Genomic DNA, 26,423 nt, shown 5'->3' with positions numbered 1-26,423 from the left:
GTCTGTTGTTCCATGTCCAGTTCTAACTGTTGCTTCCTGACCTGCATACAAATTTCTCAAGAGGCAGGTCAGGTGGTCTGGTATTCCCATCTCTTTCAGAATTGTCCACAGTTTATTGTGATCCACACAGTCAAAGGCTTTGGCATAGTCAATAAAGCAGAAATTTATGTTTTCCTGGAACTCCCTTGCTCTTTCGATGATCCAGCGGATGTTTGCAATTAGATCTCTGGTTCCTCTGCCTTTTCTAAAACCAGCTTGATTATCTGGAATTTCATGGTTCACATATTATTGAAGCCTGGCTTGGAGAATTTTGAGCATTACTTTACTAGCATGTGAGATGAGTGCAATTGTGTGGTCAGATCAGATGAGTCGCTCAGTCGTGTCCAACTCTTTGCGACCCCATGAATCGCAGCATGCCAGGCCTCCCTGTCCCTCACCAACTCCCTGAGTTCATTCAGACTCAGGTCCATCGAGTCAGTGATGCTATCCAGCCATCTCATCCTCTGTTGTCCCCTTCTCCTCCTGCCCCCAATCCCTCCCAGCAGTTTGAGCATTTTTTGCCATTGTCTTTCTTTGGGACTGGACTGAAAACTGACCTTTTCCAGTCCTGTGGCCACTGCTGAGCTTTCCAGATTTGCTGGCATACTGAGTGCAGCACTTTTATAGCATCATCTTTTAGGATTTGAAACAGATCAACCTGAATTCTATCACTTCCACTAGCTTTGTTTGTAGTGATGCTTCCTAAGGCCCACTTGACTTCACATTCCAGAACGTCTGGCTCTAGGTGAGTGATCACATCATTATTATTGTCAAGGTTATGAAGATCTTTTTTGTACAGTTCTTTTGTGTATTCTTGCCACCTCTTCTTAATATCTTCTGCTTCTGTTAGGTCCATACAATTTCTGTCCTTTACTGAACCCATCTTTGTGTGAAATGTTCCCTTGGTATCTCTAATTTTCTTAAAGAGATCTCTAGTTTTTCCCACTCTATTGTTTTCCTCTATTTTTTTGCACTGATGATGGAGGAAGGCTTCCCTATCTGTCCTTGCTCTTCTTTGGAACTCTGCATTCAAGTGGGTATAGCTTTTCTTTTCTCCTTTGCTATTCCCTTCTCTTCTTTTTCCAGCTCTTTGTAAGGCCTCCTCAGACAAACATTTGCCTTTGCCTTTTTGTATTTCTTTTTCCTGGGGATGGTCTTGATCCCTGTCTCCTGTACAATGTCACAAACCTCTATACATAGTTCATCAGGCACTCTATCAGATATAGTCCCTTACATCAATTTCTCACTTCCAATGAATAATCATAAGTGATTTGATTTAGGTCATACCTGAATGGCCTAATGGTTTTCCCCACCTTCTTCAATTTCAGTCTTAATTTGGCAATAAGGAGTTCATGATCTGAGCCACAGTCAGCTCCTAGTCTTATTTTTGCTGACTTGTAGAGCTTTTCCATTTTTGGCCGCAAAGAATATAATCAATCTGATTTCGGTGTTGGCCATCTGGTGATGTCCATGTGTAGAGTCTTCTCTTGTGTTGTTGGAAGAAGGTGTTTGCTATGACCAGTGTGTTCTCTTGACAGAAGTCTATTATCCTTTGCCCTGCTTCATTCTGCACTCCAAGGCCAAAAATGCCTATTACTCCAGGTGTTTCTTGACTTCCTACTTTTGCATTCCAGTCCCCTATAATGAAAAGGACATCTTTTTTGGGTGTTTGTTTTAAAAGGTCTTGTAGGTCTTCACAGAACCATTCAACTCCAGCTTCTTCAGCGCTACTGGTTAGGGCATAGACTTGGATTACTATGATATTGAATGGTGCCTTGGAAACAAACAGAGATCATCCTGTCATTTTTGAGACTGCAGCCAAGTACTGCATTTCAGACTCTTTTGTTGACTGTGATGGCTACTCCATTTCTTCTAAGGGATTCTTGCCCACAGTAGTAGATATAATGGTCATCTGAGTTAAACTGAACAAGGGAGTCAGTTCTAAAGCTGTTACATAGCATCTCTTATTACTTACATCTGAAAGAAATACCTGAGGTCTTATGTAGAGGACTGAGGTACGTACTAAAATGTATCTCTAGCAACAGTTATGTAAAGGCAAGTGTAATGAGGGTTTCTTAAAGCATCTCTCTAGTCAGCAGACAACTCAGCAACAAAATTCAGAGATCATGAAGAGATTCAAGCAAAAAGTCTTGAAGAAACTTTTCAAACTATTATTCCATGAAATATGTGATTTCACTAGTAATCTTAATGCAGTTAATGAACTATATTTGGACCAGGTCAGCTATGAAAATGATGCAAGTGGTATTTTTAGGTGCATAAAATATTCCATGCATTTTGCTAAATCTCAAACATGGTACTGTCTTTCCACACACTAATTCAGAATCTTTTTTTTTTTTTAATTTCTACCTTTTTATTCACTCCTCCTAAAAGCACCACAGGCCAACCCACTCTTGAATCTCCCAGCTTCAAGGTTCCCCAACTCAATCTATGGACACACGTCTATCAGTATTCTGACCCACATGAAATTCAGCTAAGTTGATGAGGCCAAATATTTTTTATTAAAGCAAGAAACAAACAACTGATACTCTGTTCCATTTTAACAATGTAAATACAGGTAAAGAACAACATACTGTATAATACAGGGTGCGTGTTTTACTACCACTAAACTGATACATAGTAATAACAGGATTTATATTTCAAACTATATTTTTCAGTGTTTGTGGTGAAGGGAGAAATATACCATTTCTTTAGGGGATGCAGCCACACATGAGATATGTGTTACATTTCAAATATATGAGTTTTATATTTCTTAGGTGAGAGTAGGCATTCCTTTTTTCAGTTTATTGGTTAACCTTATGGCACACTCCTGTTCTTTATGTCTGCCATTAGCGCAAGGTGGAGTGATGAAAAGGTTATCAAAGGATGCTTCAGTAGAACCAATTACTTCCTCTTCTGGTCTTCTCTCCTACTGATCATCTTATCTGATATTGATAATATGTTACCTAGTGAAACTGAATACTGCAGCTCAAGTCTGTTACTTACTGTACTTACTGAGGAGCAGACTTTATGTCATTCTCATCTCTTTCCCTTCATGGTGATGGGCACAATACTTGGACCATTACAGGTGTTCAGGAAATGTGAGTCACACTGGATTAAAAGTCAGACACTCACAATTATTTCTAAACTACAAGAAAACAATGATCAATGTCAGAAGAAAAACTTCTGTGGATACAATAATATTTCTAAGCACTGATTACCAGGTGTCTTTCTACTCCTTTCCTAAAAATCAGAAGAGGTCAATTCCCAATAAATGGGTTGAATCATGTTTAACCAAAGAAGCTACTGAATTAAGCAATGATGCTCAGCAGGAAGATTTTAAGTGGATTTGCAAAAATGATAAAAATCCCAGAGACAGAACTGCCAAATTCAGCAACTTACTATATTAAGAGAAGAATGAACTTGAAGAGAGAGTGCACGATGGCTGAAGGCATATGTTTAAACAGCCGTATATTTTGCTGAGCACTGCCATTCACAGTTTAATTGGAGCATCAAGATAAAAACTCTGCTTACACCTGAGTGCTTAAAGTAAAACACTAAAATGGCTAGCATATGCTCAAGATGATTGAGACATTCATCTTCTTGGGCGTACATCTCTCTCTGGCACAGAAATACAATATGGAATCCAGGGCACTGCACTGAACTGAAGGCAAAAGTCAGAAACAAATTCCAGATGGTACTGATACAGGTGAATGGTAAGTACTTTTTACACCAGCAATCTTCCTGAAAACCACATCCTTCTTTCCTTCACAATCCATTCGCAGAAATAATGATTGTAATATCAGGTGGGTCTACACAGGCTGGGCAGAAAGAAAAAAGAAAACAGCTATAAACTGTGGTTTTATATTTTATTTTTAATGGAGGGAATTCCTTTAAAATGTTCTGTTGGTCTCTGCTGTACGACACGAATCAGCCATAAGTACGTGTATGTGTGTGTGTGTATGTATCCCCTCCTTCCTCAGCTTCGCTCCTACCCCACCCCTCACCCCACCCCTCCAGGTCATCACAATCAGCATGGGCTCCCTGCATTATACAACAGCTTCTTACTAGCTATCTATATTACATGTGGGCTTCCCAGATGGTGCAGTGATAAAGAATTTGCCTGCCAATGCAGGAGACATAAAAGACATGGATTCAATCCCTAGGCCGGGAAGATCCCAGGGCATGGCAACCCACTACAGTGTTCTTGATGGAGAATCCCATGGACAGAGGAGACTGGTGAGTTACAGTCCATAGGATTGAAAAGAATTGGACACAACTGAAGTGATTCAGTATACACACATAACATGCTCTGGGTTCATGTACCTCACTACAACTGACTCAAATTCATTCCTTTTCATGGCTGAGTAATATTCTATTTATATTACATTTCAATTCAGTTCCATCACTCAGACGTGTCTGACTCTTTGCGACCCCATGAATCACAGCACGCCCGGCCTTCCTGTCCATCACCAACTCCCGGAGTTCACTCAGACTTACGTCCATCGAGTCAGTGATGCCATCCAGCCATCTCATCCTCTGTCATCCCCTTCTCCTCCTGCCCCCAATCCCTCCCAGCATCAGAGTCTTTTCCAATGAATCAACCCTTTGCATGAGGTGGCCAAAGTACTGGAGTTTCAGCTTTAGCATCATTCCTTCCAAAGAACACCCAGGGCTGATCTCCTTCAGAATGGACTGGTTGGATCTCCTTGCAGTCCAAGGGACTCTCAAGAGTCTTCTCCAACACCACAGTTCAAAAGCATCAATTCTTCAGCGCTCAGCCTTCTTCACAGTCCAACTCTCACATCCATACATGACCACTGGAAAAACCATAGCCTTGACTAGATGGACCTTTGTTGGCAAAGTAATGTCTCTGCTTTTGAATATGCTGTCTAAGTTGGAAATAACTTTTCTTCCAAGAAATAAGTGTCTTTTAATTTCATGGCTGAAGTCACCATCTGCAGTGATTTTGGAGCCCCCCAAAAATGAAGTCTGACCTGTTTCCACTGTTTCCCCATCTATTTCCATGAAGTGATGGGACCAGATGCCATGATCTTCGTTTTCTGAATATTGAGCTTTAAGCCAACTTTTTCACTCTCCACTTTCACTTTCATCAAGAGGCTTTTAAGTCCTCTTCACTTTCTGCCATAAGGCTGGTGTCATCTGCATGTCTGAGGTGAGTGATATTTCTCTCGGCAATCTTGATTCCAGCTTGTGATTCTTCCAGTCCAGCATTTCTCATGATGTACTCTGCATAGAAGTTAAATAAGCAGGGTGACAATATACAGCCTTGACGTACTCCTTTTCCTATTTGGAACCAGTCTGTTGTTCCATGTCCAGTTATAACTGTTGCTTCCTGACCTGCATACAAATTTCTCAAGAGGCAGGTCAGGTGGTCTGGTATTCCCATCTCTTTCAGAATTGTCCACAGTTTATTGTGATCCACACAGTCAAAGGCTTTGGCATAGTCAATAAAGCAGAAATAGATGTTTTTCTGGAACTCTCTTGCTTTTTCCATGATCCAATGGATGTTGGCAATTTGATTTCTGGTTCCTCTGCCTTTTCTAAAACTAGCTTGAACATCTGGAAGTTCACGGTTCATGTATTGCTGAAGCCTGGCTTGGAGAGTTTTGAGCATTAGTTAACTAGCGTGTGAGATGAGTGCAATTGTGCAGTAGTTTGAGCATTCTTTGGTATTGCCTTTCTTTGGGATTGGAATGAAAACTGACCTTTTGAAGTCCTGTGGCCTGTTGAGTTTTCCAAATTTGCTGTCATATTGAGTGCAGCACTTTCACAGCATCATCTTTCAGGATTTGAAATAGCTCAACTGGAATTCCATCACCTCCACTAGCTTTGTTCGTAGTGATGCTTTCTAAGGCCCACTTGACTTCACATTCCAGGATGTCTGGCTCTAGATGAGTGATCACACCATCATGACTATCTGGGTCATGAAGATCTTTTTTGTATAGTTCTTCTGTGTATTCTTGACACCTCTTCTTAATATCTTCTGCTTCTGTTAGGTCCATACCATTGCTGTCCTTTATTGAGCCCATCTTTGCATGAAATGTTCCTTTGGTATCTCTAATTTTCTTGAAGAGATCTCTAGTCTTTCCCATTCTGTTGTTTTCCTCTGTCTTTGCATTGATCACCAAGGAAGGCTTTCTTATCTCTCCTTGCTATTCTTTGGAACTCTGCATTCAGAGGCTTATATTTTTCCTTTTCTCCTTTGTTTTTTGCTTCTCTTCTTTTCACAGCTATTTGTAAGGCCTCCCCAGACATCCATTTTGCTTTTTTGCATTTGTTTTCCATGGGGATGGTCTTGATCCCTGTCCCTGTACAATGTCACGAACCTCATTCCATGGTTCATCAGGCACTCCATCTATCAGATCTAGGCCCTTAAATCTATTTCTCACTTCCACTGTTTAATCATAAGGGATTTGATTTAAGTCATACCTGAATGGTCTAGTGGTTTTCCCTACTTTCTTCACTTTAAGTCTGAATCTGGTAATAAGGAGTTCATGATCTGAGCCACAGTCAGCTCCTGGTCTTATTTTTGTTGACTGTATAGAGCTTCTCCATCTTTGGCTGCAAAGAATATAATCAATCTGATTTTGGTGTTGACCATCTGGTGATGTCCATGTGTAGAGTCTTCTCTTGTGTTATTGGAAGAGGGTGTTTGTTATGACCAGTGCATTTTCTTAGCAAAACTCTTTTAGTCTTTGCCCTGCTTCATTCTGTATTCCAAGGCCAAATTTGCCTGTTACTCCAGGTGTTTCTTGACTTCCTACTTTTGCATTCCAGTCCCCTATAAGGAAAAGAACATCTTTTTTGGGTGTTAGTTCTAAAAGGTCTTGTAGGTCTTCATAGAGCCATTCAACTTCAGCTCCTTCAGTGTTACTGGTTGGGGCATAGACTTGGATTACTGTGATATTGAATGGTTTGCCTTGGAAATGAACAGAGTTCATTCTGTCGTTTTTGAGATTGCATCCAAGTACTGCATTTCAGACTCTTTTTTTGACCATTATGGCTACTCCATTTCTTCTGAGGCATTCCTGCCCGCAGTAGTAGATATAATGGTCATCTGAGTTAAATTCACCCATTCCATTCCATTTCAGTTCGCTGATTCCTAGAATGTTGACATTCACTCTTGCCATCTCTTGTTTGACCACTTCCAATTTGCCTTGATTCATGGACCTGCCATTCCAGGTTCCTATGCAATATGCTCTTTACAACATTGGACCTTGCTTCTATCACCAGTCACATCCACAGCTGGGTATTCTTTTTGCTTTGGCTCCATCCCTTCATTCTTTCTGGAGTTATTTCTCCACTGATCTCCAGTAGCATATTGGGCACCTATTAACCTGGGGAGTTCCTCTTTCAGTATCCTATCATTTTGCCTTTTCATACTGTTCATGGGGTTCTCAAGGCAAGAATACTGAAGCGGTTTGCCATTCCCTTCTCCAGTGGACCGCATTGTCAGACCTCTCCACCATGACCTGCCCATCTTGGGTTGCCCCATGGGCATGGCTTAGTTTCAGTGAGTTAGACAAGGCGGTGGTCCTAGTGTAATTAGATTGACTAGTTTTCTGTGATTTATGTATATATTACATATATACATATTCCCTTGTATGTATGTACTATTTCTTTATTCATTTCCTGTCTGTGGACTTCTAGGTTGCTTCCATGTCTTGGCCATTGTAAATAGTCCTGCAATGAACACGGGTACATGTGTCTTTTTGATTTATGGTTTTCTCAGGATATGTGCCCATCAGTGGATTTGCTGAGGATGTGGAGAAAAGGGAACCATCTTAGACTGTTGGTGCAAATGTAAATTGATACAGACACTATGGAGAACAGTGTGGAGATTCCTTTAAAAATCTTAGTAACAGATTTTGGTTTTAATGGGTGAGCCTTATTCATAAGTTTCTAAAGGGTCAGGAAAGAGAAAGCCAAGAACTCAAATTTCATGTGAAAACAATATTCATCATTAGGTGGCAATGATAAGATCCATTACTTGACTGCAAGAAGCCAGAAGGCAAACTCTCGTCATGGAGGTAAGAATAGTGTTGGATCTATCAGAAATGGCATACAGGGAGCCCGTGGTAATACACCATTCATAAAAAGGACTGGAGCAACCAAGGATGTTGACAGCCAAGGATTTGGGAACATGGAACCAAGTCCTTACTGATACAGAGGAACTCCTCTACTGTTCACTGAGAAAGAAAGTATGCATTAGGAGTAACGGCACAGAAGTAAGCAGGACAGCAGGAACTAAAGTAGACAGAGAGTAGCGAGGAGACTGCTAATTTGTGCAAAAGGTGTGTTGTGGAAAATGAGAAAAATGGTATATATGGATAACATATAACCTTAAGGTTAGGCACAGGAATTGAACTGTAGTTTAAGAAAATTCAATTAAGGCAATGAAGATTTTAGGCAGACACATGAGAACAAGGAAGTGATTTTTTTAAAAGAGAAGATTAGCCAGCTATGTGAATTGAAGGAGAGTCAATTTCCTGATCTCAGAAGATGGTGTTCAAACACTAGTTTATGTGCAGTGACTTGGTATAGTTTCTACTAGACCACATACTGATCAAAAATAGCGGATATTTGGAACAATTTTCTAATCCGACAACACAATGCTTTTCATTGTTCAGATCAAACTGTATATGGACAATTATACAAGGGAGGTAGAGAAAGAGGGAAGCAGGGGAAAAAAAGGCACATAGTTATAATTTAAGTGTGACAGGGTGAAGCTTGGCCAATGTGTGGCAATGCAAATAGAACTGCAATGGTGTGTGCCAAATATATGTTCAATTATCTACACAGTAGAGATGTACATGCAAGTGTAGTTTACGTAAACCCCAGCAGGAAAAATCCTAAGGGCCTAAAATTATTTAATCCAATTCACTCACATTATTAATGATGAAACTGATAGCCAAAGATCCATAATTACAGAAATTCATAAGGAATGTCCAGACAGTTATCAGAACAATGAAATATCATTGCAAATATTTGAGTTCCTCTGTGCCTCAGTTTCTTCATCTGTAAAATGGGAGGAATATCAGGTTGACTACTGAACAGGTCATTATGACGTAAATATTAGACACATTAGTATAAGTGAAGTTGCTCAGTCGTGTCCGACTCTTTGCAACCCCATGGACTGTAGCCTACCAGGCTCCTCTGTCGATGGGATTTTCCAGGAAATAGTACTGGAGTGGATTGCCATTTCCTCCTCCAGTGGATCTTCCCGACCCAGGGATCGAACCCAGGTCTTCTGCATTGTAGACAGAGGTTTTACCATCTAAGCCACCAGAGAAGTCACAGACAAATTAGTATGACTGACCTTAAACAGTAATTTTTTACAGTTTTTACTATTTAAGACACATTAGTATGACTGACCTTAAATAGTAATTTTTTACAGTTCTTACCATAGATCAAGAAAATGAATCTCTACATTTTGTTAGCCTTCTTTTAAATAATATTTCCTGAACTATTTCCTGGGTCACAATGTAAAACATATTTTAAACATGAGTTTTAAATGGATTAACACAGTATATAACTCTGACAGAAGAGTGTCTATGGTGGTTCAGACAGTAAAGAATCCACCTGCAATGCATGAGACCAGGGTTCAATCCCTGGGTTGGGATGGTCCCCTGAAGGAGGAGGGCATGGCAACCCTCTCCAGTATTCTTGCCTGAAGAATCCCCGTGGACAGCCTGGTAGGCTACAGTCCATGGGGTTGCAAAGAATCGGACACAGCTTACTGACTGAACAACAAATCCATGGAAACAAGCTCAACTTTAGAAAATTATCTACTTTTACAATCTGGTGTCTGCTGAGAGTGGGAGAAGAAGAGACAGAAGAAGAAAGGGAAAGGAGTTTTTACTGAGATGTGTCTCCTACAAAACGCCAGTAACTCCCAAGCCACTGCGATAAACACTGATCACTTCCCCGGTCCAGTTCTGTGAATCTGCTGAGCTGAATGCTTAACAGGAAGTCCACTTTGATGAAATGCATTTTTCAATCGGGGAGATTAAAGTCCAACTTTACTACCAATTTAACTTCTACCACTTTGTTGTTACATTTAGTTGTATTAAACCTGTCTGGTAGCAAAAGAAATGACCTCCTCTCTTACTAAAGCCATACAATGACTCATACTGTTCACCAAGAAAAAGAGAATCTTTTTATTAAAAGAACACCAATTACAGATCCCTTATGGCCCATTTATAGTATCTCACTAACAAAATGAAAAAATAGATCGCATCTTTTTTTAAGATCATTTGTGGTGTCCCAGCTTAATAAAATAGAAAAAAAAAAAGACATTCAGGAAAAATAAAAAGGAATAAACTGAAAACCTCTGATCACTGAGAACAAAAAAAAAAATAATGACATGAAGCTCATAAAATTATGAAGAATCACATCCAGGTCACTGCATGTTACCATATACTTCCCTTTGCAGATACTAAAATATTAAAACCTATGAGTCTTCAGTGAAATACTAGGTTATTTTTTATGTATTATAGAATTCATGTTTAGAATGCATGTATGTTTAAATGTCAAGCAAAATAACACACATAAAATCACAAAGAAAATTCTAAGTTTCATCAGTTGTATTAAAACAATAACTTGTTCCTCAGGAATAGTCCCTCCTCTGTATTATCTACAGAACACTGCAGATTATTGTTATTCTATCATGAAATTGTAATTTCACTAGCATGAGTTTCTTAAAGATAGGGATTAGATTTTCATGTAGCACCAAAAAGTAAGTTTTCTATAAATGATCCATTGATAAATGATTAAATAAATAAATTTTAGAAATTTTTCATTCTAATGATCTTAACACATTGTTTTTTTATTCTTTGATTTCTTATTCTTTAATCTGTTTATGCTAAAACATTATGCTATATTATATATTGAAAGAATATTATATATATATTTATATAGAGTATGATATCAACTGTGCAATACTAAAAATAATACAAAATTTGTATGGAGGACAATGTCCTCAGATATTAGGAATTACTTCTGAGTGTTAAATTCTGTCATTTATTTTTATTCTCTTTACTTTCTGTTAATGTTTAGCTTTTCTACAGTTAATATGCAGTGATTTTATAATCAGTAAAAAGTATTTTATTAAAATATACCATTATAATTCTCATTGATCTGATCAATCTAAGCTATGATAAGCACCTACTCTTACATGAACCACCTCTATAGATTAGTCTCCTATGAAATCACATACTACTCATTCAAAATAAATGAAGTTATAATCAGTCCATGTATTTTGACAATATGGCTAGAATGTTTCCCAACATTTAGCAGCAGTGCAGAATAACCACAAAATAAAAATAACATTTCAAAAACATTTATAAGCAGTTTTTAAAAATAAAGGTAAAAATATTAAGCTTCAATATTATATACATATATTTCTATCAATTCTATAAATTAGTGATTAGCTATAAGGAGAAAATAATCTAGAAAGAAAATTTTAAAATAGCTATGGTAACACCATATATAATGTTCAGTAAACAACTCAAGGAGACTAAAAAAAAAAAAATAGGTATGGAGATTCCTTAAAAAACTAGGAATAAAATCACTTATGACCCAGCAATCCCACTCCAAGGCATATACCCTGAGGAAACCAAAATTGAAACAGACACATGTATCCCATTGTTCATTGCAACACTATTTACGATAGCTAGAACATGGAAGCAACCTAGATGTCCACTGACAGATGAATGGAAAAAGAAGTTGTGGTACATATACACAATGAAATATTACTCAGCCATAAAAAGAACACCTCTGAGTCAGTTCTAATGAACGTAGAACCTATTATACAAAGTGAAGTAAGTCAGAAAGAGAAAGATAAATATCATATTCTAACATATATATATGGAATCTAGAAAAATGATACTGAAGAATTTATTTACAGAGCAGCACTGGAGAAACAGACATAGAGAATAGACTTATGGACATGGGGAGAGGGGAGGAGAGGGTGAGATGTATGGCAAGAGTAACATGGAAACTTACATTGCCATATGTAAAATAGATAGGCAATAGGAATTTGCGGTATGGCTCAGGAAACTCAAACAGGGGCTCTGTATCAACCTAGAGGGGTGGGACAGAGAAGGCAATGGCAACCCACTCCAGTGTTCTTGCCTGGAGAATCCCAGGGACGGGGGAGCCTGGTGAGCTGCCGTCTATGGGGTCGCACAGAGTCAGATACGACTGAAGCGACTTAGCAGCAGCAAAGGGGTAGGATGGGGAGAGAGATGGGAGGCAGGTTCAAAAGGGAGGGGATATAAGTATACCTATGGCTGATTCATGTTGAGGTTTGACAGAAAACAACAAAATTCTGTAAAGCAATTATCCTTTGATAAAAAAAATTAAAATAAAAAATAGGTCAAATAGCAGGCCAATTTATTACTTTAAAAAGCTGAGGTCTAAATAATAACTAAGAATATTAAAAGAATACAGTTCCATCATCAAATGAAGAATTGTTTTCAATCATAAATTATAACCTCTGAATGTGTAAGGCAGATATGACTTTATATATGGTTTAAATTATTCTCATTGCTTGATTGTTCTAAGATTTCCACAGCGCAATTTCATTTTTAGGAAAAGAACTTCTATGTTACATAAGATTTGGACTCAAACTCTACTTAACAATTTAACTGTGTTCTAGCCAGTTTACTTTGGAGAAGGCAATGGCAACCCACTCCAGTACTCCTGCCTGGAAAATCCCATGGACGAAGGAGCCTGGTGGGCTGCAGTCCATGGGGTTGCTAAGAGTCGGACACGACTGAACGACTTCACTCTCACTTTTCACTTTCCTGCATTGGAGGACATGGCACCCCACTCCAGTGTTCTTGCTTGGAGAATCCCAGGGACGGGGGAGCCTCGTGGGTTGACGTCTATGGGATCACACTGAGTCAGACATGACTGAAGTGACTTAGCAGTAGCAGCCAGTTTACTTAACTGCTATAAACTATACTTTTCCATCAACAGAGGGGTGAATAATACCAACTCATGGTGATGCTGGGAGGAACGTATTATGCACTATGTAGACCCCAAGGACTCATGGACTGTATGTAGCCTGCCAGGCTCCTCTGTCCATGGAATTTTCCAGGCAAGAATATGGCAGTGGGTTCCATTTCTTCCTCCAAAGGATCTTTCTGACCCAGGGATCAAACCCACGTCTCCTGCATTGGCAGGTGGGTTCTTTATCACTGAGTCACCTGGGAAGCCCACTTGGCTCCCTCCCCACTCGCAAAAGATTAAACTTATGCAAAGTAGGTGATATCTAACTTGCCTGACGCATCCTGAAAACAAGCTATACTAAAGTGATCCTAACCATGAAATGTGGTGTATCTTAAATATGGTTATCCAGAAAAGCCTTCTCACTCTCAACAAACTCACAAACTCGTTACACATAACACTTCAAACTAGGTAGAGACCAAGCAATCTTCCAGAGGCTATCTTCTAGCTAGTCACACAAAAGTTGCAACTGCAGATTGAATCTTTTTGTCTGTGTCAAGAGGTCAGACCAATATTACTGAATCTCAGAAGAGACATCTAGAATATGTGGGGACACAGGTGAGATGGAAATGGTGTGGTTGAGCGAGTGTTTCAGGGGGTCTCTTTGCAATCTGTTTCACACACACAGATGCCTACTTGCACAGCATGTCTTCTACATGGAAAATTTTATGACTTCATCACCTGAACGTAGAAGTCACTCAGTCATGTCCAACTCTTTGAGACTGCATGGCCTATACAGGCCATGGGATTCTCCAGGCCAGAATACCAGACTGGGTCGCTGTTCTCTTCTCCAGGGGATCTTCCCAACCCAGGGATCAAACCCAGGTCTCCTGCTTGGTAGGCGGATTCTTTACCAGCTGAGCCACCAGCGAAGCCCACATCACCTGATGGAAACTGCACCATTTCCATCTCACGTTGGTCCACACGTATCCTAGATGTCTCTCGCTTCTGATTATGCAAGTGGGTATCTGTGTGTGTGAAGCTTATTGCAAATAGATGACCAGTTCTTCACATCTCCTTTGAAATGTGATTTTACTGCCCCTCCCATCAGCAGATAGGCTGTCTTTATCCTTCCTTTGAATCTAGGCTAGCCTTGTGACTAGATATGTCAACTAAAATGTTGTAGAAATGACGATGGGTCTGTTCTGAACCTATATCTCACCAAGTCTTGCATGCTTTCTTAGAGTCCTCTTCACCATGTGACATGGGGCTCCATCTCTCCTTTTGCCCCATCAGTCAGCTAATCAATAGCCAAACCTACGAGTGAAGCCCCCCTGAATGGCTGTCAAAAGAAGTTAGGAGGAGAGGTGAGCGAAGCACCATTAGCCAAGACTGGTGCATAACACGGGAAGTATCCAGCAGGCCTGCAGATTCTTGGACTACAATAATGCTTATTATTTGGAGACAGATTTGGGGTAGTAGACTACACATCATAGCTAGATACGTGGCGTGAGGTTTACAGAATGACCTGGGAAGAAATAAATGTTCTAGTTAATTTCATGTTAAACTGTAATCTCTTAATCCTCATTACTTCCTCCGCACTTGTCCTGTGGAAACAAAGAGGATTTAAGCTTTCACCTCTGAACCCTTTAAAAGCAAGATGATTGTTTTATCCATTTTTGAATGTTCAGCTCCTGTTTCCAGTGGGGTTCAGGGGTTAAGAATATGGGCTTTGACATTAGATTTCCTAGGTCTGAAACCTGCCTAGGTAACCTTAGGCAAACTGTTTAATGTTTACAAGCCCAAATTTCCTAATCTCTAATACTAGAATAATAATGCTATCTACTTAATAAAAATTAAATAATGCAACCATCATTATGACTGATGTTGATTCAAAGTAAGCATAACTATGTTCATTATCATTAGATGCCAAAAAAAAAAAAAGGTAAAATCAACCTTTAAAATGGGTGAGCAGAGAACTCTGAAGTTATTATCATCTTTGTCCCTATAATTATAGAATTCAATATACACCCCTCAGGAAACTCAGTACTGTTTGACTAATCATGCCAAGAATGACTATTTATTGGAATATGGGGAACACAGTGATAGATTTTCCTGACATCATTAAACACATTTACCTCAAGACATTAAACACCAGAAAATTCAGCACTTTGAAATACAGATGTAATAACCTAGTGGATGTTGCAAGCCTAATATATTTGCAAATAAACTATAGCTGGTGGATCAGGTGAGGGCCAAGATCCTCCCCTCTCCTCAACCCAGTTTCTGCCTCAGTTATTCTCCAAAACAATGCCATTTTGAACACATAAAATGATGTTGGATTATGCATCATCTGAATGGAGGCAAAAGTTCTACTGAAAACAGGTCCTGATTTTTTCAGAAAAAGTGATTTCCAGACACTCCATACATATTTCCCAGAACTTCTGGATTGTATTTACAATCAATAGATTGGATTAGGAAATAGTTTTGCACCAGTTTCTATGACACTGTGTAGCCATTTACAAAAAGTAAAACTTGGTACTGACCAGTGTTAGGAGTACAAGCTTCACATGTCTTATCTGTCAGGAAAAAAGTGAAAGACTGTCAGACGGTCTATGGAATGCTAGTGTATTTAATAAGTACTAAATTGAGCCCTCTTTTAGGATTGCCAAAACAGTTACATATACTTTAAATTGTGGCAGGCTTGCAAAGACTTTTGACATTCCCTAAGGAAAATTATTACTATTATATCAAAAAAGATCTGAATAATCTAAATTAATCTAAATCTAAAATAATAATAAAATAAAATAATAATCTAAATTAATAATCTAAAATAATCTGAAATATTGGACCAAAATTATGTCTTCAATTCCATGTCATATTTTTATTATTTTTAATTTTAAGCTAATGTTACACTTATCCAAAGGTTGCAAAATAATTTCTCCTATACCCTTTACTCAGCTTCCCTCAGTTAATTCAGTTAACTAGTTTTTTATTAATCTCTTATTTTGGTTCCATGATCCTATCCAGGACCCAGCATTATATTTAGTTGGTTTTTCTCCCTAGTTTCCTTCAACCTATGATAGTACGTTGGCCTTATTTTGTCTTAAGTGATCTTGACAATTTTGAATAGTGCTGGCCAGTTATTTTGTAGACTGTCACTCTGTATTTGCCTGACGCTTTCCCACAGTTAGATCTGCTAGTTCACCATATCCAGAGAAGGCAATGGCACCCCACTCCAGTACTCTTGCCTGGTAGGCTGCAGTCCATGGGGTCGTTAAGAGTCGGATACAACTGCGCGACTTCACTTTCACTTTTCACTTTCATGCATTGGAGAAGGCAATGGCAACCCACTCTGGTGTTCTTGCCTGGAGAATCCCAGGGACGGGGGAGCCTGGTGGGCTGCCGTCTATGGGGTCGCACAGAGTCGGACACGACTAAAGCAACTTAGCAGCAGCAGCAGCAGTTCACCATATCAAGGAGTTCGTGATGTTGCTATGTCTTACAAATGTTGATGTGAACATTATTCACTTGACTAACATGGTATCTGTGGAATTTCTGCACCATCAAGACTTTGCCCTCTGTAATTAAAAAATATCTTACAGACAAACACTTGGAAAGTAGGCAAATTTCTTGTTTCTCCTTAAACTTTTTCCCACTAAATTTATCAGTCATGAGTGTACCTTATCCCCAACAATTATTACTGATCTGTACATTTTTAGAAACATTTTAACATATTTGTATCAGGATGCATCTTAAAATGGCTGGGCCCTCACCATTGCTATCAGGCAGCTAGTGGCCACAGGTGGCTGTCAGTGCCTGGATATGATCAAATGTGTTTCTTATTTCTAGTTTCATAACCAGACAAAGGCTACCACTGTACAATTTAAATGCAAAACCATTTATAAGTTAATTGAGGCAGGATTATGAACTGTGGTGAAATTCTTCCATTCTCATTGTCTGGTAAGTGGAAGGGACCAACAATAACACAGAAAATCTAGCAGATAAGAGATGTCACGATACATTGCATAGCACCAAGTGAAATAACATGATTTAAAAAATAATTTTTAAATCTACATCTGTCACACAGTCAAAATGAAATTTTAAAAGGTCAAAAAAAAAAAGTCAGACCTAAACTTTCTCAAATATTGAGAATGTCTTAACAAATGTCCTTTATTTATCCCTTTTTAAAATACTGACACCAAAGTTATACTTTTACAGATTGCATAAACTAGCCTAAAATACTGCTAATTGATAAGTCACTGCACCATTGTTTGGTAGTACATATGCTTTCTTCAACATCTTTGAGGAAAATGTTTTAAATATTTTAATCACTGACCTTTATTTCAATTATGTAGCAAAGTACTGAATTGAAGGTGATCTGTATTTTAAGTGGGGATTAGGATTTCATTTTGTTCCTGGAATAGTTTCCCATCCACTAACATAGATTAGCAGTCAAAGTTACACACCTGTGTTCACTGTCTAGTCTTCTACAGGGCAAGTGGGATACTTGGGTTAGGTGGTGCATATTCCCCATACTTTTAAACATCTCCAAATTAAAAAAAATTACATGTGGTCCGTTAATATGCATCATACAGGAAGAAGCATAATATAGTAGGCATATGCAGTAGTTCACCGACTGCTACCAGTATACATTCTGAATTGAAGCCAAAGGAAAGTCAATGTCTATTTGTAAGGTTATCTGCCAAATGCAGAACAATGGTTTTCAGTTTGACTTTTCTGGTATAATTAGAAGTTCATCCAATGTTTCTGGGACACAGTTTCCTCATCTGTGAAACAAGGCAACTGGAAACAGCAAGACTTAGAATGTAGAGAACTACATTCTAAAATGAAATGAGATAAAACTGTTAGTACTAAAGGTAATTATTTTCTTAATTAAATTTTAGTAGATTTTCATTCTACATGCATTCATGTCTATGTGTATAAAGTCTCATAATGTCTCAACGTAACTTCTTACTGGAGTCAATGTACATAATAAAGTCTGAAAGTCATGAGATTATACCATCTCTAAGAATGACTGTAGCCTTACATCCTGTGGTATAAGCCAACTTGTAGCAAATGAGTACCTGAACCACTTCATTTAGAAACAGATGCTGAAGGGCACTGACTGATGTAGTAGCCATTTTTTGCCACATGTGACTATGTACATTAAATCAATTATAATTAAAATGAAATTAAATATTCAGGTCCTTAGTTACACCAGATATCTTTCCAGTGCTTTATAACCATATGTGGATAGTAGCCACATATACTGAAGAGTGCATATATAGAACATTTGCATCATTTTAAAAAGTTCTATTAGGGAGCCCTCTCCTAGAACCACTCCATCCATTTACCAGTGTGTTAAACCTAGCATAATTAACCCAATCTTGGGACTAGTAAAATAGATTTCATTAAATTTGTATCATCTAGATGAGGAGAAAACTCTGAATTAATTCTTAATTCATATCTTAGGGCTTTATTGACACACGGTTCATTTCACCATTTCAGACCATTGCCTTTCTTGCCATTAATTTGCCACAGCTTCTTATCCTTCCATTGGATTGTCTTCTAGCTTTTATTGAAAACTGCATTCTCATGTGGGTGAATGACACTCCAATGCTTTATTTTGCTTTCATCCATTTCCAAATTTAACATGAGGTTACGCCAAAGAAACCATATCCCCCTGGAACTTTTAATTTTTCATTCCTTGTTATTCCTACCTGGTGCATGTGAAACAGAAAAGTAAGAAAAAAAGTTTCCAGTTTTGGTTGCTTTGTAGAGGTGCAATTTCTCCTTCTACACAACCCTGCTTTAATCGAAGATCATTAGTTTTGATGACTGGCATTTGACAAACAGATGGGGTTGAAATAATTTTTAACAGGTGTATGCATCATTTTTATGACATTGTTGTTCAAAAGAATTGCTAAAGACATACACATTTTAATTTGTGTAAGTTATGTATATTATTTTTCTTTATTTATTTCCTTTTTCTCTTTCATGGCCATGCCATTTGGCTTGTGGGATTTTAGTTCCCCAGTGGGTGAAGCCCAGCCCTCAGCAGTGATAGCTCAGAATCCTAACCACTGGACTACCACGAATTCCTGACATATGGATAATTTCTGTTGGTCATCTGCTTTGTAACTTTGACTAAGTCTCCAAATTTGTTCTATGATTTCTTCTTGCTTCATAAAATAAAAATAATTCCTAGTGGTATTACCTCCCTTAGTGGAACTATTATAAGGGTAAACTGCCAGTATAAACAAATATCTGCTCATTGAGAAGTGTTAGAAAACAGAAACGTCACTACTCTAATATTCTGGTTTTCTGAGTTCATTGTATATGCCATATATTCACCATTTTGCTGTTTTAGAGACAATAGTATTCCTTCCATATATGTTAAATAAGTGGATAGATGGGAGGATGGATGAACAGATGGATAAATGAATGCATATATTGATTCTAAATTGCTGACTTCAAAAAACATTCTTAAATTAATAAATACACATAAATACATATAATAAATATATTTCATTGATTTAAATCCTACCTTATTCCAAAAGGGGCTTCCCTGATAGCTCAGTTTGTAAAGAATCCGCCTGCAATGCAGAAGACCCTGGTTCAATTCCTAGGTCAGGAAGATCCGCAGATAGGCTACCCACTCCAGTATTCTTGGGCGTCCCTCGTGGCTCAGTTGATAAAGAGTCCACCTGCAATGTGGAAGACCTAGGTTCAATCCCTGGGCTGGGAAGATCCCCTGGAGAAGGGAAAGGCTACCCATGCCAGTATTCTGGCCTGGAGAATTCCATGGACTGTGTAGACAATGGGGTCACAAGGAGTTGGACACCACTGAGCGAATTTCACTTTCACTTTTCACTTTATTCCAAAGAGTATTCAATACAGGATGATATTCATATTACATGAATGGCATAAATATCAAGATGTATTTAACTATAGAAACTCCATATCTGAATACTCTAGGCCAGACCATGCTTTGTTACTAATACATTGTATGACCTTAGAGGCAGTTCGCATGTGAGTTTGCAAACGGAAGCTTAAAGACACCAACTGTAAATTAATCTCTGCCATGATTTTGTTAGCTTGTTCCTTTTGTGGAGAGAGGGACTTTCCTCATTCCATTAAAAAAATAAATAAAAAGCCCATGACTATGACTTTCACCACTTCTCTGATCAATATTCTTCTCTAAATACAAATGCATGGATCAGTGGCTATTTTAAGATAGCCATTTGATCATTAATCATTAAAATAGAACATTATCAAGCATTACTGAGATGAAGAAGCTCAGGAGGGATATCATCCTTCTACTAATATCAGGTCTCAGTTTATAATGACCCTGTGGTAAGATCTTCACCCTCCCCACAGCTGCCTGCAGCACCATTGATTTACTGACAGTGAGTTAATAAAGCTTCCTTAGATACTATCCTAAAATATTAAAAAAAGTTAACGTGAGCTTCATTTTATTGTCCCTAGTTTAGAAAAGGCAAACAAAAGTCAATTTGAAATAACACATATAAAGTGCTTGGAATCACAGATCTCAATAAAGGTTAACTATCATTACTATCTTCATTATTGAGTGGAGAAATCACGTATTCAAGTTCATTGCATTATGAAAGTCCCTTTAGATTATTAAATGGAATACATATTAAACATCAAGAAAAATACAGACAAGGTATAGTTTGATATGTTTTTAAAAGTCCTAAATCATCATGTTAGAACTAGACAGGTCCCCAGAAGCCACGTAATCCACAGCTCTGATTTAATGATGAGGAAATAGTGGTCCAGAGGATGATGGTCACAGAGGCTGTGGTCATTTATCTTACTTAAGATAGACATGGTGGAACAGATGACTCAGCTCTTGATATACCACTATCTTTTACTATTTAACAATATTCTTCCTCATTTGAAAATTCTGAAGGATATATCACTGTCCTACTAAGAGAAATTAATTTTTGCAATACATACTTGGTTGTGTTTGTTTCATTAACTACAGCAGCATCAAGGTGGTACCTTGGCAGGCAGAGATGTAAGAGCAGAGAGGGAAGAGTGTTTAAAGGAAAGGGGTTAACAGGTATAAAAGCCTAGAGTCAAGACAAAGCCAGGTATATTAGAGGAAGAAAAAAAAGCAGTATGTCTGATGCAGAGATGGAAAAGCGAGAAAGAGGGAAGGTTAATAAATGAGACTGAACAAGGAGGAGACAAAGCATACACATTCTTGTAAGCTATACAGAGCCATTACCAAACACCACCAGCATTTTAGGTCAGATTTGTCTTCTGAGGAAATGAAAACGCAGAGGCAGGTAAGTTGTCATGGAAGTGGGAATGCATGAAAAGGGGGGAAAACACTGAAACGAGATGTTTCAGGAGAAACCTGAAGCAAAGAAATCATGGATGCTTTTGGTGAGACAATTTGGGAAGCCAAATTTGAAAGAGATGTGGTGTCACTGTATTAAACACTATTTGGAATAAGATAGGATTTAAATCAACAGAATGGTGGGAGATATTTTACTTCTTTTAGAAGGCTGAGTGGTATTTGTTTTATATGGTCTTCATGTAATTACTCCAGATTATGAAAGTAGAAAAATTCAGGGATTAAATGAAAATTATAAGTATTAGTTTACAAATATTGACACTTTCCAAGGTAAAAAGCAGATATTAACCAGTTCAAACCATTTTCACATTCAGCATTTTATATTAAGCTCAGAGTTAAATGTATAACCTTAAAAATAGTGCATAAAATTTATAGCAAGAACTGAATGGGCTTTTCAGCCTTTTTTTTTTTTTTTTTTTTTGAGTCAAGACTCCAGTGAGATTTGGAAGACATTTACTTCATGAAAGATTTAAAATAGTTTAGAAGTGTAAAACTAGCTGAGAATCTCAGGACTCAGAGAAACCAGAGAGGAAATACTAATGAAACATTATAGAAATGTAGACCTGGATTACCAGAGAGGTATTTTGCCTTTATAATGACTTTTAGATGACATTTAATAAAAGAGAGAGAGACTAGAAATTAGAAAAGTGAAACTCTGTAATACTAGCCAGAAGAAAATACTGCATGTAATATTACTGAAATCAACAGAGAAGAACATAATAAAAGAACGATCGCTAGAGTAGGGAGTAAGACCTACTCTAAGACCTAAGTAGGGAGCTTTGACATCATTTCACTTCTCAGTGTTATCATTCATTCCATCTGACCAAAAAGAGCATTTTGGGGGAAAGAAAGTTGATCTTGTTCAATATTACTACAGAAAGTTTCAGAGGGAGTCTTTTGACAGTCTGATACTACCTGCCAATCCATCATTTTGTCATAAAAAAAATCTATATTGCTTTTTCCATATTCGAACTGCAAATTCAATAAAGATTTATTTGAGCAGGATAAAACACCTAATTTGTAAATACAACAAAATACATGAATTCAAAAATCAACTATTAAGGTTTTTATTAGTAACAAAATTTGTGTTATAATAATATACATTAGTCTTGCAATGACTGTTATGTTATCATTTACTTATGTCAAGTAATTTTTCCCTACTAAGAACTTCCAATTAAAATAAATAAATTTTAAAAATAATTATTTTTAAAAGAACTTCCAACGACTCTCTTTCTATACATTTTCTCTCCTTACTTTTATCACTTTCTCTGTCCCTGTATAGGTAGCTAGCCTATTTTCATAGAATATTTGAAAGTGTCGCTCAGTCGTGTCCAACTTTTTGCAACCCCATGAACTGTAGCCCACCAGGCTCCTCTGTCCATGGAATTTTTCAGGCAAGATTACTGGAGTGGGTAGCCATTCCCTTTTACAGGGGATCTTCCTAACCCAGGGACTGAAACCAGATCTCCCTCATTGCAGGCGGGTTCTTAACCATCTGAGCCACCAAGAAAGCCTCATAAAATATTTGCCTATTTTTAAAGTTTCTATCCTTAAATGTGTGCATCATTATCTGCTCATATCAGTTTCTTCTGGAATTATTTTCTTAATGTACTAACCATAAAGTCTTCGTGATTAAGCACTTTATCAATTTAGCTTTGTGTCATTGGTTTTGCATCAAAAAGCTTCAGTTGTAAGAGTTAACTGAATTTTTCAATACCAGATATTTGGCAATTTAATAATTTGGAATCTTAAGTTTGTTATAAATAAGTGATTTATTTTATAAACTTAAGTTTTGTGTACTATATAATAATTGTGGTTTTGCTAGGATCTAACTTTGGCCACCTCATGCGAAGAGTTGACTCATTGGAAAAGACTCTGATGTTGGGAGGGATTGGGGGCAGGAGGAGAAGGGGACAACAGAGGATGAGATGGCTGGATGGCATCACTGACTCGATGGACGTGAGTCTGAGTGAACTCTGGGAGTTGGTGATGGACAGGGAGGCCTGGCGTGCTGCGATTCATGGGGTCGCAGAGAGTCAGACATGACTGAGCGACTGAACTGAACTGAACTGAATTATAACTCATACTGTGTATAAAATATTCACATAAAAGACTCTAGTTTCCTGGAAGAAAAGATAAAATCAATAATTCTTTAAGACAATTGGGTATTGTCAAAGAAAATTTCACATTGATCAAAGATCCCACAGTTCATATACTAAGTAGTATGTTGTATTTTTATTTTACATATGCTTCTGAGTTATATGGAAGTTAAAATATTATCCTATTGGAGTGCATTTCAGCCTACTTCAGCCAAGAACTAAGCAGTTTCATTTACTGTTCTAGAGATTATTTATCAGTAATAGATCTATTCATTTTACATATTTTCTTGGCTATATTCACAAACTCTATAATCTGGGGCAAATTAAACTCTCTCTGCTTCAGTTTCCCTTATGCAAAATAGGAATTGTATGAACATTTATTGACAGAATTATTATAAAAATGAAACAATTTAATAAATATACAATATATAGGAGATCATGTAGCATGTAGAAACCATATAATATTAATGAAGATATTAATAGGAAAACATTATCTCCTTAAAGGAAAGATACATCCATTTGGCGGCATGGAATTATGATTTGTTAGTGTATAGAATATGCTTGTGTGAATACTCCGTAAAACATTTATCTGTTCTAATGACCACGGCATTTTGTTTATTTCCAGTTTGTGACTATTACAAATAATCTCACTATACTCTTGTACATGTCTCTTTGTGCATAAGTGTGAGAGTTTCTCTTGACTATATCCCTAATGAAATATACATATATTCAAATTTGACAGGTAATGCCGAACACTTTCCCAGGTGGTTGTATCATTCATACGACCACCAGCACTATTGGAGAATTCCAGAGGACACTGTCTTTTAATTTTTAGGCATTGTGGTGATGTTTAATGACAGTTCATTTGGTTTAATATACATTTACTGATTATTTATAGTTAACCATCTTCATATATATTTGCGGGCCATTCCCTGAAGTGACCAAGCCACTTGCCTATATCTTAAATATTTTAATTAAAATGTAACTCAAAAATAAACTTTATAAAATCTAACACTAATCCAGACAGAATTTTTGTATGGTTATTCTAAAGATATTGATCAAGGAATGAGTTAAACCATTTTCAAAGATTTCTACATTTCCTGCATCATCTATATATCTCAAGGCAGGAACCAGTCCTTGAGATCGCTGATTACTCTTGCATCTAGGCCTGCTGAGCTCCAAACTAATTGTGGGAATTTACACTGCCTCTCATTTTTGACAAGCCCTAGACTAAAACTTTTGTCCTTGTAACTTTCTGTGGCTATCAAGTTTTCTGCTCAGCCATCAATCATCACACAATTCTTTTCCAAAAATAGCAAATTCTTCAGCAAAGCTCACAATTCTTGGATCATCTCTCTTGATTTTTCTGTTTGTTTTAACCTCTCGCACCTTGGACATTTGATTATTCACTGCACTGTAAAATCTCTAATGTATTCAGACTTTTGTTTTCCTTTTTGTTCAATATTTCTAGTTTTCCTCATTGGGTGTTTTAGACTAATTAACCAAGTAAGCATTACTGCAAGGTTACTACCACTTAACCTTTACCAGCCCTTTCACTGCAATTTATTAATTTTCTTATTTTTGTCTTGTATTTATTTTAGTTCTTGATTTTTATATTAAGTATAAAAAACAGTATCAATTAAGCAATTAGTATAAACATATTACCATCAACATGGGAAGTAGAAGCAGTCCTTGCACCAATGTGCCTTTTTTGCATTATTTCTATTTTTCCCTAATTGATTTTTCAAGAGTGGCTACATCCAACAAAGAAACAAATGCCACCTGAGCTATTTTGAAGCTCCTCAGGTGAATTCTGCTCTGTAATAGTTACCTTCCCTTTCACTTACAGCAGGCACAAGGCACAAGGCACTACGCCAAGCATTTTAATTTTTTTCAATAGCCTTGAAAATAATTTGACAAGTTAACTATGCTATACTATTTTGTTGATAAAAAGCTGAATTCTAGAGAAGATAAACAGCATATCTAAAGTCATATAGTTTTAAAGGGTGAGCAGTTGAATTTAACTCCAAATCTGTCAATGGCCAAGAACCATCTGATTAACTCCCACACAAGTTCAAACAAAATAAAGAATAAACTATAAACCCTCAGCAGGAAAAAAACAAACAAACAAAAAAAAACAAAAAAGGGCTGTTTGTTACTGAGAATGTTGTGTTTAGTCACTGATCTTGCTATCATTTTGGAGTCTATAATTTAAGAGAAATATATGGAAACAAGAGCTATAGATTTCATATTATAAGATTTCATAGGTGGGATAATTTACCCAAAAAACTGGTCTTACATTTACATTTTTAATCCATTTTACGTTTATCTTTGTGAATGGTGTTAGGAAGTATTTTAACTTCATTCTTTTACATCTAGCTGTTCAGTTTTCCCAGCACCACTTATTGAAGAGACCTTTTTCTTGGGGAGAGAGAGGGTGAGGTGAATTGAGAGAGTAGCATTGAAAATATATACATTACCATATGTAAAATAGATAGCTGGTGAGAATTTGCTGCGTGATGCAAGGAGCTCAAACGCAGTGCTCTAAGACCACCTAGAAGGCTGGGATATGGGAGGGAGGTTCAAGAGAGGTGGGACATATGTATACCTACAGCTGATTTATGCTGATGTATGGTAGAAAGCAACACAATATTGTGAAACAATTATCCTCCAATTAGAATAAATTTTAAAAAAGGAAAAAGATATAGCCTATGTCTAGTCTTGAGGGTGGATAAGATCTTTTTCATGTACATTCTTATTTACAATTTTGAATTATTTTATTATTTTTAAAAAACACAAAAAAGTTAGATTAAGTAGAATATTTCTATTTTGAAGGAAAGGGAAACTGAAGATGTTAAGACATTAGCAAATGCTCAGTAGTGAGTATAAATTTGTTGCTGTTTTAGTCACTAAGTGATGTA

The 26,423-nt window shown here is 37.3% G+C and overlaps 1 protein-coding gene across 1 annotated transcript in view; it reads right to left on the bottom strand.

Moving 5' to 3' along the window:
- The window catches only part of LINGO2 (leucine rich repeat and Ig domain containing 2), a 1,233,386-nt gene extending 1,213,671 nt beyond the window's left edge, over nucleotides 1-19,715 (bottom strand). Inside the window, exon 1 of the mRNA XM_019965854.2 lies at nucleotides 19,565-19,715. The gene's annotated coding sequence lies outside the window, so the exon portion shown is untranslated. The remainder of the gene's footprint in view (nucleotides 1-19,564) is intronic.
- Nucleotides 19,716-26,423: the final 6,708 nt, after the last annotated feature.

This window comes from Bos indicus, chromosome 8 (assembly GCF_029378745.1).
Source record: "Bos indicus isolate NIAB-ARS_2022 breed Sahiwal x Tharparkar chromosome 8, NIAB-ARS_B.indTharparkar_mat_pri_1.0, whole genome shotgun sequence".
In the NCBI taxonomy this organism is placed as follows: Eukaryota; Metazoa; Chordata; class Mammalia; order Artiodactyla; family Bovidae; genus Bos; species Bos indicus.
Note: the sequence above shows the minus strand (reverse complement) of the source record. Positions and strands in the feature narration are given on the sequence as shown.